The sequence below is a fragment of the Lampetra planeri genome, chromosome 4, assembly GCF_965212315.1.
Source record: "Lampetra planeri chromosome 4, kcLamPlan1.2.h2, whole genome shotgun sequence".
NCBI lineage: Eukaryota > Metazoa > Chordata > Hyperoartia > Petromyzontiformes > Petromyzontidae > Lampetra > Lampetra planeri.
This window is the reverse complement of record NC_136110.1, coordinates 16,956,123-16,971,122: the sequence shown is the minus strand read 5'-3', so window position 1 is coordinate 16,971,122 and position 15,000 is coordinate 16,956,123.

Here is a 15,000-nt window from a genome sequence, read left to right as displayed (position 1 = left end):
CACATAGACCCCATCAAACGGGAGAAATTGGCCCGGATTGCTCTCATGTGCGTTACGGGGCATCGTTTCTCTCGCGCCGAATTCTCTCGAGCTGGGAAATCGCTCATTTTTGCGTCGCCAAATATCGTACGAACGCCGTGAAACTTCCACAGGCTTTTTCAGCAGATTTGCACGTGCACTCAAAAAAGTCAAAATTTTTACACATAGACCCCATCAAACGGGAGAAATTGGCCGGGATTGCTCTCATGTGCGTTACGGGGCATCGTTTCTCTCGCGCCGAATTCCATCGAGCTGGGAAATCGCTCATTTTTGCGTCGCCAAATATCGTACGAACGCCGTGAAACTTCCACAGGCTTTTCCAGCAGATTTGCACGTGCACTCAAAAAAGTCAAAATTTTTACACATAGACCCCATCAAACGGGAGAAATTGGCCCGGATTGCTCTCATGTGCGTTACGGGGCATCGTTTCTCTCGCGCCGAATTCTCTCGAGCTGGGAAATCGCTCATTTTTGCGTCGCCAAATATCGTACGAACGCCGTGAAACTTCCACAGGCTTTTTCAGCAGATTTGCACCTGCACTCAAAAAAGTCAAAATTTTTACACATAGACCCCATCAAACGGGAGAAATTGGCCCGGATTGCTCTCATGTGCGTTACGGGGCATCGTTTCTCTCGCTCCGAATTCCATCGAGCTTGGAAATCGCTCATTTTTGCGTCGCCAAATATCGTACGAACGCCGTGAAACTTCCACAGGCTTTTCCAGCAGATTTGCACCTGCACTCAAAAAAGTCAAAATTTTTACACATAGACCCCATCAAACGGGAGAAATTGGCCCGGATTGCTCTCATGTGCGTTACGGGGCATCGTTTCTCTCGCGCCGAATTCTCTCGAGCTGGGAAATCGCTCATTTTTGCGTCGCCAAATATCGTACGAACGCCGTGAAACTTCCACAGGCTTTTTCAGCAGATTTGCACCTGCACTCAAAAAAGTCAAAATTTGTACACATAGACCCCATCAAACGGGAGAAATTGGCCGGGATTGCTCTCATGTGCGTTACGGGGCATCGTTTCTCTCGCTCCGAATTCCATCGAGCTGGGAAATCGCTCATTTTTGCGTCGCCAAATATCGTACGAACGCCGTGAAACTTCCACAGGCTTTTTCAGCAGATTTGCACGTGCACTCAAAAAAGTCAAAATTTGTACACATAGACCCCATCAAACGGGAGAAATTGGCCGGGATTGCTCTCATGTGCGTTACGGGGCATCGTTTCTCTCGCGCCGAATTCCATCGAGCTGGGAAATCGCTCATTTTTGCGTCGCCAAATATCGTACGAACGCCGTGAAACTTCCACAGGCTTTTCCAGCAGATTTGCACGTGCACTCAAAAAAGTCAAAATTTTTACACATAGACCCCATCAAACGGGAGAAATTGGCCCGGATTGCTCTCATGTGCGTTACGGGGCATCGTTTCTCTCGCGCCGAATTCTCTCGAGCTGGGAAATCGCTCATTTTTGCGTCGCCAAATATCGTACGAACGCCGTGAAACTTCCACAGGCTTTTTCAGCAGATTTGCACCTGCACTCAAAAAAGTCAAAATTTTTACACATAGACCCCATCAAACGGGAGAAATTGGCCCGGATTGCTCTCATGTGCGTTACGGGGCATCGTTTCTCTCGCTCCGAATTCCATCGAGCTTGGAAATCGCTCATTTTTGCGTCGCCAAATATCGTACGAACGCCGTGAAACTTCCACAGGCTTTTCCAGCAGATTTGCACCTGCACTCAAAAAAGTCAAAATTTTTACACATAGACCCCATCAAACGGGAGAAATTGGCCCGGATTGCTCTCATGTGCGTTACGGGGCATCGTTTCTGTCGCGCCGAATTCCATCGAGCTGGGAAATCGCTCATTTTTGCGTCGCCAAATATCGTACGAACGCCGTGAAACTTCCACAGGCTTTTCCAGCAGATTTGCACGTGCACTCAAAAAAGTCAAAATTTTTACACATAGACCCCATCAAACGGGAGAAATTGGCCCGGATTGCTCTCATGTGCGTTACGGGGCATCGTTTCTCTCGCGCCGAATTCTCTCGAGCTGGGAAATCGCTCATTTTTGCGTCGCCAAATATCGTACGAACGCCGTGAAACTTCCACAGGCTTTTTCAGCAGATTTGCACCTGCACTCAAAAAAGTCAAAATTTTTACACATAGACCCCATCAAACGGGAGAAATTGGCCCGGATTGCTCTCATGTGCGTTACGGGGCATCGTTTCTCTCGCTCCGAATTCCATCGAGCTTGGAAATCGCTCATTTTTGCGTCGCCAAATATCGTACGAACGCCGTGAAACTTCCACAGGCTTTTCCAGCAGATTTGCACCTGCACTCAAAAAAGTCAAAATTTTTACACATAGACCCCATCAAACGGGAGAAATTGGCCGGGATTGCTCTCATGTGCGTTACGGGGCATCGTTTCTCTCGCTCCGAATTCCATCGAGCTGGGAAATCGCTCATTTTTGCGTCGCCAAATATCGTACGAACGCCGTGAAACTTCCACAGGCTTTTTCAGCAGATTTGCACGTGCACTCAAAAAAGTCAAAATTTGTACACATAGACCCCATCAAACGGGAGAAATTGGCCGGGATTGCTCTCATGTGCGTTACGGGGCATCGTTTCTCTCGCGCCGAATTCCATCGAGCTGGGAAATCGCTCATTTTTGCGTCGCCAAATATCGTACGAACGCCGTGAAACTTCCACAGGCTTTTTCAGCAGATTTGCACGTGCACTCAAAAAAGTCAAAATTTTTACACATAGACCCCATCAAACGGGAGAAATTGGCCGGGATTGCTCTCATGTGCGTTACGGGGCATCGTTTCTCTCGCTCCGAATTCCATCGAGCTGGGAAATCGCTCATTTTTGCGTCGCCAAATATCGTACGAACGCCGTGAAACTTCCACAGGCTTTTCCAGCAGATTTGCACGTGCACTCAAAAAAGTCAAAATTTTTACACATAGACCCCATCAAACGGGAGAAATTGGCCGGGATTGCTCTCATGTGCGTTACGGGGCATCGTTTCTCTCGCGCCGAATTCCATCGAGCTGGGAAATCGCTCATTTTTGCGTCGCCAAATATCGTACGAACGCCGTGAAACTTCCACAGGCTTTTCCAGCAGATTGGCACGTGCACTCAAAAAAGTCAAAATTTGTACACATAGACCCCATCAAACGGGAGAAATTGGCCGGGATTGCTCTCATGTGCGTTACGGGGCATCGTTTCTCTCGCTCCGAATTCCATCGAGCTGGGAAATCGCTCATTTTTGCGTCGCCAAATATCGTACGAACGCCGTGAAACTTCCACAGGCTTTTCCAGCAGATTTGCACCTGCACTCAAAAAAGTCAAAATTTTTACACATAGACCCCATCAAACGGGAGAAATTGGCCCGGATTGCTCTCATGTGCGTTACGGGGCATCGTTTCTCTCGCGCCGAATTCTCTCGAGCTGGGAAATCGCTCATTTTTGCGTCGCCAAATATCGTACGAACGCCGTGAAACTTCCACAGGCTTTTTCAGCAGATTTGCACGTGCACTCAAAAAAGTCAAAATTTGTACACATAGACCCCATCAAACGGGAGAAATTGGCCGGGATTGCTCTCATGTGCGTTACGGGGCATCGTTTCTCTCGCGCCGAATTCCATCGAGCTGGGAAATCGCTCATTTTTGCGTCGCCAAATATCGTACGAACGCCGTGAAACTTCCACAGGCTTTTTCAGCAGATTTGCACGTGCACTCAAAAAAGTCAAAATTTTTACACATAGACCCCATCAAACGGGAGAAATTGGCCGGGATTGCTCTCATGTGCGTTACGGGGCATCGTTTCTCTCGCTCCGAATTCCATCGAGCTGGGAAATCGCTCATTTTTGCGTCGCCAAATATCGTACGAACGCCGTGAAACTTCCACAGGCTTTTTCAGCAGATTTGCACGTGCACTCAAAAAAGTCAAAATTTTTACACATAGACCCCATCAAACGGGAGAAATTGGCCGGGATTGCTCTCATGTGCGTTACGGGGCATCGTTTCTCTCGCGCCGAATTCCATCGAGCTGGGAAATCGCTCATTTTTGCGTCGCCAAATATCGTACGAACGCCGTGAAACTTCCACAGGCTTTTCCAGCAGATTGGCACGTGCACTCAAAAAAGTCAAAATTTGTACACATAGACCCCATCAAACGGGAGAAATTGGCCGGGATTGCTCTCATGTGCGTTACGGGGCATCGTTTCTCTCGCTCCGAATTCCATCGAGCTGGGAAATCGCTCATTTTTGCGTCGCCAAATATCGTACGAACGCCGTGAAACTTCCACAGGCTTTTCCAGCAGATTTGCACCTGCACTCAAAAAAGTCAAAATTTTTACACATAGACCCCATCAAACGGGAGAAATTGGCCCGGATTGCTCTCATGTGCGTTACGGGGCATCGTTTCTCTCGCGCCGAATTCTCTCGAGCTGGGAAATCGCTCATTTTTGCGTCGCCAAATATCGTACGAACGCCGTGAAACTTCCACAGGCTTTTTCAGCAGATTTGCACCTGCACTCAAAAAAGTCAAAATTTTTACACATAGACCCCATCAAACGGGAGAAATTGGCCCGGATTGCTCTCATGTGCGTTACGGGGCATCGTTTCTCTCGCGCCGAATTCCATCGAGCTGGGAAATCGCTCATTTTTGCGTCGCCAAATATCGTACGAACGCCGTGAAACTTCCACAGGCTTTTTCAGCAGATTTGCACGTGCACTCAAAAAAGTCAAAATTTTTACACATAGACCCCATCAAACGGGAGAAATTGGCCCGGATTGCTCTCATGTGCGTTACGGGGCATCGTTTCTCTCGCGCCGAATTCTCTCGAGCTGGGAAATCGCTCATTTTTGCGTCGCCAAATATCGTACGAACGCCGTGAAACTTCCACAGGCTTTTTCAGCAGATTTGCACGTGCACTCAAAAAAGTCAAAATTTGTACACATAGACCCCATCAAACGGGAGAAATTGGCCGGGATTGCTCTCATGTGCGTTACGGGGCATCGTTTCTCTCGCTCCGAATTCCATCGAGCTGGGAAATCGCTCATTTTTGCGTCGCCAAATATCGTACGAACGCCGTGAAACTTCCACAGGCTTTTTCAGCAGATTTGCACGTGCACTCAAAAAAGTCAAAATTTTTACACATAGACCCCATCAAACGGGAGAAATTGGCCGGGATTGCTCTCATGTGCGTTACGGGGCATCGTTTCTCTCGCGCCGAATTCCATCGAGCTGGGAAATTGCTCATTTTTGCGTCGCCAAATATCGTACGAACGCCGTGAAACTTCCACAGGCTTTTCCAGCAGATTTGCACGTGCACTCAAAAAAGTCAAAATTTTTACACATAGACCCCATCAAACGGGAGAAATTGGCCCGGATTGCTCTCATGTGCGTTACGGGGCATCGTTTCTCTCGCTCCGAATTCCATCGAGCTTGGAAATCGCTCATTTTTGCGTCGCCAAATATCGTACGAACGCCGTGAAACTTCCACAGGCTTTTCCAGCAGATTTGCACCTGCACTCAAAAAAGTCAAAATTTTTACACATAGACCCCATCAAACGGGAGAAATTGGCCCGGATTGCTCTCATGTGCGTTACGGGGCATCGTTTCTGTCGCGCCGAATTCCATCGAGCTGGGAAATCGCTCATTTTTGCGTCGCCAAATATCGTACGAACGCCGTGAAACTTCCACAGGCTTTTCCAGCAGATTGGCACGTGCACTCAAAAAAGTCAAAATTTGTACACATAGACCCCATCAAACGGGAGAAATTGGCCGGGATTGCTCTCATGTGCGTTACGGGGCATCGTTTCTCTCGCTCCGAATTCCATCGAGCTGGGAAATCGCTCATTTTTGCGTCGCCAAATATCGTACGAACGCCGTGAAACTTCCACAGGCTTTTTCAGCAGATTTGCACGTGCACTCAAAAAAGTCAAAATTTGTACACATAGACCCCATCAAACGGGAGAAATTGGCCCGGATTGCTCTCATGTGCGTTACGGGGCATCGTTTCTCTCGCGCCGAATTCCATCGAGCTGGGAAATCGCTCATTTTTGCGTCGCCAAATATCGTACGAACGCCGTGAAACTTCCACAGGCTTTTCCAGCAGATTTGCACCTGCACTCAAAAAAGTCAAAATTTTTACACATAGACCCCATCAAACGGGAGAAATTGGCCCGGATTGCTCTCATGTGCGTTACGGGGCATCGTTTCTCTCGCGCCGAATTCTCTCGAGCTGGGAAATCGCTCATTTTTGCGTCGCCAAATATCGTACGAACGCCGTGAAACTTCCACAGGCTTTTTCAGCAGATTTGCACCTGCACTCAAAAAAGTCAAAATTTTTACACATAGACCCCATCAAACGGGAGAAATTGGCCCGGATTGCTCTCATGTGCGTTACGGGGCATCGTTTCTCTCGCGCCGAATTCCATCGAGCTGGGAAATCGCTCATTTTTGCGTCGCCAAATATCGTACGAACGCCGTGAAACTTCCACAGGCTTTTTCAGCAGATTTGCACGTGCACTCAAAAAAGTCAAAATTTTTACACATAGACCCCATCAAACGGGAGAAATTGGCCCGGATTGCTCTCATGTGCGTTACGGGGCATCGTTTCTCTCGCGCCGAATTCTCTCGAGCTGGGAAATCGCTCATTTTTGCGTCGCCAAATATCGTACGAACGCCGTGAAACTTCCACAGGCTTTTTCAGCAGATTTGCACGTGCACTCAAAAAAGTCAAAATTTGTACACATAGACCCCATCAAACGGGAGAAATTGGCCGGGATTGCTCTCATGTGCGTTACGGGGCATCGTTTCTCTCGCTCCGAATTCCATCGAGCTGGGAAATCGCTCATTTTTGCGTCGCCAAATATCGTACGAACGCCGTGAAACTTCCACAGGCTTTTTCAGCAGATTTGCACGTGCACTCAAAAAAGTCAAAATTTTTACACATAGACCCCATCAAACGGGAGAAATTGGCCGGGATTGCTCTCATGTGCGTTACGGGGCATCGTTTCTCTCGCGCCGAATTCCATCGAGCTGGGAAATCGCTCATTTTTGCGTCGCCAAATATCGTACGAACGCCGTGAAACTTCCACAGGCTTTTCCAGCAGATTTGCACCTGCACTCAAAAAAGTCAAAATTTTTACACATAGACCCCATCAAACGGGAGAAATTGGCCCGGATTGCTCTCATGTGCGTTACGGGGCATCGTTTCTCTCGCTCCGAATTCCATCGAGCTTGGAAATCGCTCATTTTTGCGTCGCCAAATATCGTACGAACGCCGTGAAACTTCCACAGGCTTTTCCAGCAGATTTGCACCTGCACTCAAAAAAGTCAAAATTTTTACACATAGACCCCATCAAACGGGAGAAATTGGCCCGGATTGCTCTCATGTGCGTTACGGGGCATCGTTTCTCTCGCGCCGAATTCTCTCGAGCTGGGAAATCGCTCATTTTTGCGTCGCCAAATATCGTACGAACGCCGTGAAACTTCCACAGGCTTTTTCAGCAGATTTGCACCTGCACTCAAAAAAGTCAAAATTTGTACACATAGACCCCATCAAACGGGAGAAATTGGCCCGGATTGCTCTCATGTGCGTTACGGGGCATCGTTTCTCTCGCTCCGAATTCCATCGAGCTTGGAAATCGCTCATTTTTGCGTCGCCAAATATCGTACGAACGCCGTGAAACTTCCACAGGCTTTTCCAGCAGATTTGCACCTGCACTCAAAAAAGTCAAAATTTTTACACATAGACCCCATCAAACGGGAGAAATTGGCCCGGATTGCTCTCATGTGCGTTACGGGGCATCGTTTCTGTCGCGCCGAATTCCATCGAGCTGGGAAATCGCTCATTTTTGCGTCGCCAAATATCGTACGAACGCCGTGAAACTTCCACAGGCTTTTCCAGCAGATTGGCACGTGCACTCAAAAAAGTCAAAATTTGTACACATAGACCCCATCAAACGGGAGAAATTGGCCGGGATTGCTCTCATGTGCGTTACGGGGCATCGTTTCTCTCGCTCCGAATTCCATCGAGCTGGGAAATCGCTCATTTTTGCGTCGCCAAATATCGTACGAACGCCGTGAAACTTCCACAGGCTTTTTCAGCAGATTTGCACCTGCACTCAAAAAAGTCAAAATTTTTACACATAGACCCCATCAAACGGGAGAAATTGGCCCGGATTGCTCTCATGTGCGTTACGGGGCATCGTTTCTCTCGCGCCGAATTCCATCGAGCTGGGAAATCGCTCATTTTTGCGTCGCCAAATATCGTACGAACGCCGTGAAACTTCCACAGGCTTTTTCAGCAGATTTGCACGTGCACTCAAAAAAGTCAAAATTTGTACACATAGACCCCATCAAACGGGAGAAATTGGCCCGGATTGCTCTCATGTGCGTTACGGGGCATCGTTTCTCTCGCGCCGAATTCTCTCGAGCTGGGAAATCGCTCATTTTTGCGTCGCCAAATATCGTACGAACGCCGTGAAACTTCCACAGGCTTTTTCAGCAGATTTGCACGTGCACTCAAAAAAGTCAAAATTTGTACACATAGACCCCATCAAACGGGAGAAATTGGCCGGGATTGCTCTCATGTGCGTTACGGGGCATCGTTTCTCTCGCTCCGAATTCCATCGAGCTGGGAAATCGCTCATTTTTGCGTCGCCAAATATCGTACGAACGCCGTGAAACTTCCACAGGCTTTTTCAGCAGATTTGCACGTGCACTCAAAAAAGTCAAAATTTTTACACATAGACCCCATCAAACGGGAGAAATTGGCCGGGATTGCTCTCATGTGCGTTACGGGGCATCGTTTCTCTCGCGCCGAATTCCATCGAGCTGGGAAATCGCTCATTTTTGCGTCGCCAAATATCGTACGAACGCCGTGAAACTTCCACAGGCTTTTCCAGCAGATTTGCACCTGCACTCAAAAAAGTCAAAATTTTTACACATAGACCCCATCAAACGGGAGAAATTGGCCCGGATTGCTCTCATGTGCGTTACGGGGCATCGTTTCTCTCGCTCCGAATTCCATCGAGCTTGGAAATCGCTCATTTTTGCGTCGCCAAATATCGTACGAACGCCGTGAAACTTCCACAGGCTTTTCCAGCAGATTTGCACCTGCACTCAAAAAAGTCAAAATTTTTACACATAGACCCCATCAAACGGGAGAAATTGGCCCGGATTGCTCTCATGTGCGTTACGGGGCATCGTTTCTCTCGCGCCGAATTCTCTCGAGCTGGGAAATCGCTCATTTTTGCGTCGCCAAATATCGTACGAACGCCGTGAAACTTCCACAGGCTTTTTCAGCAGATTTGCACCTGCACTCAAAAAAGTCAAAATTTGTACACATAGACCCCATCAAACGGGAGAAATTGGCCGGGATTGCTCTCATGTGCGTTACGGGGCATCGTTTCTCTCGCTCCGAATTCCATCGAGCTGGGAAATCGCTCATTTTTGCGTCGCCAAATATCGTACGAACGCCGTGAAACTTCCACAGGCTTTTTCAGCAGATTTGCACGTGCACTCAAAAAAGTCAAAATTTGTACACATAGACCCCATCAAACGGGAGAAATTGGCCGGGATTGCTCTCATGTGCGTTACGGGGCATCGTTTCTCTCGCGCCGAATTCCATCGAGCTGGGAAATCGCTCATTTTTGCGTCGCCAAATATCGTACGAACGCCGTGAAACTTCCACAGGCTTTTCCAGCAGATTTGCACGTGCACTCAAAAAAGTCAAAATTTTTACACATAGACCCCATCAAACGGGAGAAATTGGCCCGGATTGCTCTCATGTGCGTTACGGGGCATCGTTTCTCTCGCGCCGAATTCTCTCGAGCTGGGAAATCGCTCATTTTTGCGTCGCCAAATATCGTACGAACGCCGTGAAACTTCCACAGGCTTTTCCAGCAGATTTGCACGTGCACTCAAAAAAGTCAAAATTTTTACACATAGACCCCATCAAACGGGAGAAATTGGCCGGGATTGCTCTCATGTGCGTTACGGGGCATCGTTTCTCTCGCTCCGAATTCCATCGAGCTGGGAAATCGCTCATTTTTGCGTCGCCAAATATCGTACGAACGCCGTGAAACTTCCACAGGCTTTTTCAGCAGATTTGCACGTGCACTCAAAAAAGTCAAAATTTTTACACATAGACCCCATCAAACGGGAGAAATTGGCCGGGATTGCTCTCATGTGCGTTACGGGGCATCGTTTCTCTCGCGCCGAATTCCATCGAGCTGGGAAATCGCTCATTTTTGCGTCGCCAAATATCGTACGAACGCCGTGAAACTTCCACAGGCTTTTCCAGCAGATTGGCACGTGCACTCAAAAAAGTCAAAATTTGTACACATAGACCCCATCAAACGGGAGAAATTGGCCGGGATTGCTCTCATGTGCGTTACGGGGCATCGTTTCTCTCGCTCCGAATTCCATCGAGCTGGGAAATCGCTCATTTTTGCGTCGCCAAATATCGTACGAACGCCGTGAAACTTCCACAGGCTTTTCCAGCAGATTTGCACCTGCACTCAAAAAAGTCAAAATTTTTACACATAGACCCCATCAAACGGGAGAAATTGGCCCGGATTGCTCTCATGTGCGTTACGGGGCATCGTTTCTCTCGCGCCGAATTCTCTCGAGCTGGGAAATCGCTCATTTTTGCGTCGCCAAATATCGTACGAACGCCGTGAAACTTCCACAGGCTTTTTCAGCAGATTTGCACCTGCACTCAAAAAAGTCAAAATTTTTACACATAGACCCCATCAAACGGGAGAAATTGGCCCGGATTGCTCTCATGTGCGTTACGGGGCATCGTTTCTCTCGCGCCGAATTCCATCGAGCTGGGAAATCGCTCATTTTTGCGTCGCCAAATATCGTACGAACGCCGTGAAACTTCCACAGGCTTTTTCAGCAGATTTGCACGTGCACTCAAAAAAGTCAAAATTTGTACACATAGACCCCATCAAACGGGAGAAATTGGCCCGGATTGCTCTCATGTGCGTTACGGGGCATCGTTTCTCTCGCGCCGAATTCTCTCGAGCTGGGAAATCGCTCATTTTTGCGTCGCCAAATATCGTACGAACGCCGTGAAACTTCCACAGGCTTTTTCAGCAGATTTGCACCTGCACTCAAAAAAGTCAAAATTTTTACACATAGACCCCATCAAACGGGAGAAATTGGCCCGGATTGCTCTCATGTGCGTTACGGGGCATCGTTTCTGTCGCGCCGAATTCCATCGAGCTGGGAAATCGCTCATTTTTGCGTCGCCAAATATCGTACGAACGCCGTGAAACTTCCACAGGCTTTTCCAGCAGATTTGCACGTGCACTCAAAAAAGTCAAAATTTTTACACATAGACCCCATCAAACGGGAGAAATTGGCCCGGATTGCTCTCATGTGCGTTACGGGGCATCGTTTCTCTCGCGCCGAATTCTCTCGAGCTGGGAAATCGCTCATTTTTGCGTCGCCAAATATCGTACGAACGCCGTGAAACTTCCACAGGCTTTTTCAGCAGATTTGCACGTGCACTCAAAAAAGTCAAAATTTTTACACATAGACCCCATCAAACGGGAGAAATTGGCCGGGATTGCTCTCATGTGCGTTACGGGGCATCGTTTCTCTCGCTCCGAATTCCATCGAGCTGGGAAATCGCTCATTTTTGCGTCGCCAAATATCGTACGAACGCCGTGAAACTTCCACAGGCTTTTTCAGCAGATTTGCACGTGCACTCAAAAAAGTCAAAATTTTTACACATAGACCCCATCAAACGGGAGAAATTGGCCGGGATTGCTCTCATGTGCGTTACGGGGCATCGTTTCTCTCGTGCCGAATTCCATCGAGCTGGGAAATCGCTCATTTTTGCGTCGCCAAATATCGTACGAACGCCGTGAAACTTCCACAGGCTTTTTCAGCAGATTGGCACGTGCACTCAAAAAAGTCAAAATTTGTACACATAGACCCCATCAAACGGGAGAAATTGGCCGGGATTGCTCTCATGTGCGTTACGGGGCATCGTTTCTCTCGCTCCGAATTCCATCGAGCTGGGAAATCGCTCATTTTTGCGTCGCCAAATATCGTACGAACGCCGTGAAACTTCCACAGGCTTTTCCAGCAGATTTGCACCTGCACTCAAAAAAGTCAAAATTTTTACACATAGACCCCATCAAACGGGAGAAATTGGCCCGGATTGCTCTCATGTGCGTTACGGGGCATCGTTTCTCTCGCGCCGAATTCTCTCGAGCTGGGAAATCGCTCATTTTTGCGTCGCCAAATATCGTACGAACGCCGTGAAACTTCCACAGGCTTTTTCAGCAGATTTGCACGTGCACTCAAAAAAGTCAAAATTTTTACACATAGACCCCATCAAACGGGAGAAATTGGCCCGGATTGCTCTCATGTGCGTTACGGGGCATCGTTTCTGTCGCGCCGAATTCCATCGAGCTGGGAAATCGCTCATTTTTGCGTCGCCAAATATCGTACGAACGCCGTGAAACTTCCACAGGCTTTTTCAGCAGATTTGCACGTGCACTCAAAAAAGTCAAAATTTGTACACATAGACCCCATCAAACGGGAGAAATTGGCCCGGATTGCTCTCATGTGCGTTACGGGGCATCGTTTCTCTCGCGCCGAATTCTCTCGAGCTGGGAAATCGCTCATTTTTGCGTCGCCAAATATCGTACGAACGCCGTGAAACTTCCACAGGCTTTTTCAGCAGATTTGCACGTGCACTCAAAAAAGTCAAAATTTTTACACATAGACCCCATCAAACGGGAGAAATTGGCCCGGATTGCTCTCATGTGCGTTACGGGGCATCGTTTCTGTCGCGCCGAATTCCATCGAGCTGGGAAATCGCTCATTTTTGCGTCGCCAAATATCGTACGAACGCCGTGAAACTTCCACAGGCTTTTCCAGCAGATTTGCACGTGCACTCAAAAAAGTCAAAATTTTTACACATAGACCCCATCAAACGGGAGAAATTGGCCGGGATTGCTCTCATGTGCGTTACGGGGCATCGTTTCTCTCGCGCCGAATTCCATCGAGCTGGGAAATCGCTCATTTTTGCGTCGCCAAATATCGTACGAACGCCGTGAAACTTCCACAGGCTTTTCCAGCAGATTTGCACGTGCACTCAAAAAAGTCAAAATTTTTACACATAGACCCCATCAAACGGGAGAAATTGGCCCGGATTGCTCTCATGTGCGTTACGGGGCATCGTTTCTCTCGCGCCGAATTCTCTCGAGCTGGGAAATCGCTCATTTTTGCGTCGCCAAATATCGTACGAACGCCGTGAAACTTCCACAGGCTTTTTCAGCAGATTTGCACCTGCACTCCAAAAAGTCAAAATTTTTACACATAGACCCCATCAAACGGGAGAAATTGGCCCGGATTGCTCTCATGTGCGTTACGGGGCATCGTTTCTCTCGCTCCGAATTCCATCGAGCTTGGAAATCGCTCATTTTTGCGTCGCCAAATATCGTACGAACGCCGTGAAACTTCCACAGGCTTTTCCAGCAGATTTGCACCTGCACTCAAAAAAGTCAAAATTTTTACACATAGACCCCATCAAACGGGAGAAATTGGCCCGGATTGCTCTCATGTGCGTTACGGGGCATCGTTTCTGTCGCGCCGAATTCCATCGAGCTGGGAAATCGCTCATTTTTGCGTCGCCAAATATCGTACGAACGCCGTGAAACTTCCACAGGCTTTTCCAGCAGATTGGCACGTGCACTCAAAAAAGTCAAAATTTGTACACATAGACCCCATCAAACGGGAGAAATTGGCCGGGATTGCTCTCATGTGCGTTACGGGGCATCGTTTCTCTCGCTCCGAATTCCATCGAGCTGGGAAATCGCTCATTTTTGCGTCGCCAAATATCGTACGAACGCCGTGAAACTTCCACAGGCTTTTTCAGCAGATTTGCACGTGCACTCAAAAAAGTCAAAATTTGTACACATAGACCCCATCAAACGGGAGAAATTGGCCCGGATTGCTCTCATGTGCGTTACGGGGCATCGTTTCTCTCGCGCCGAATTCCATCGAGCTGGGAAATCGCTCATTTTTGCGTCGCCAAATATCGTACGAACGCCGTGAAACTTCCACAGGCTTTTCCAGCAGATTTGCACCTGCACTCAAAAAAGTCAAAATTTTTACACATAGACCCCATCAAACGGGAGAAATTGGCCCGGATTGCTCTCATGTGCGTTACGGGGCATCGTTTCTCTCGCGCCGAATTCTCTCGAGCTGGGAAATCGCTCATTTTTGCGTCGCCAAATATCGTACGAACGCCGTGAAACTTCCACAGGCTTTTTCAGCAGATTTGCACCTGCACTCAAAAAAGTCAAAATTTTTACACATAGACCCCATCAAACGGGAGAAATTGGCCCGGATTGCTCTCATGTGCGTTACGGGGCATCGTTTCTCTCGCGCCGAATTCCATCGAGCTGGGAAATCGCTCATTTTTGCGTCGCCAAATATCGTACGAACGCCGTGAAACTTCCACAGGCTTTTTCAGCAGATTTGCACGTGCACTCAAAAAAGTCAAAATTTTTACACATAGACCCCATCAAACGGGAGAAATTGGCCCGGATTGCTCTCATGTGCGTTACGGGGCATCGTTTCTCTCGCGCCGAATTCTCTCGAGCTGGGAAATCGCTCATTTTTGCGTCGCCAAATATCGTACGAACGCCGTGAAACTTCCACAGGCTTTTTCAGCAGATTTGCACGTGCACTCAAAAAAGTCAAAATTTGTACACATAGACCCCATCAAACGGGAGAAATTGGCCGGGATTGCTCTCATGTGCGTTACGGGGCATCGTTTCTCTCGCTCCGAATTCCATCGAGCTGGGAAATCGCTCATTTTTGCGTCGCCAAATATCGTACGAACGCCGTGAAACTTCCACAGGCTTTTTCAGCAGATTTGCACGTGCACTCAAAAAAGTCAAAATTTTTA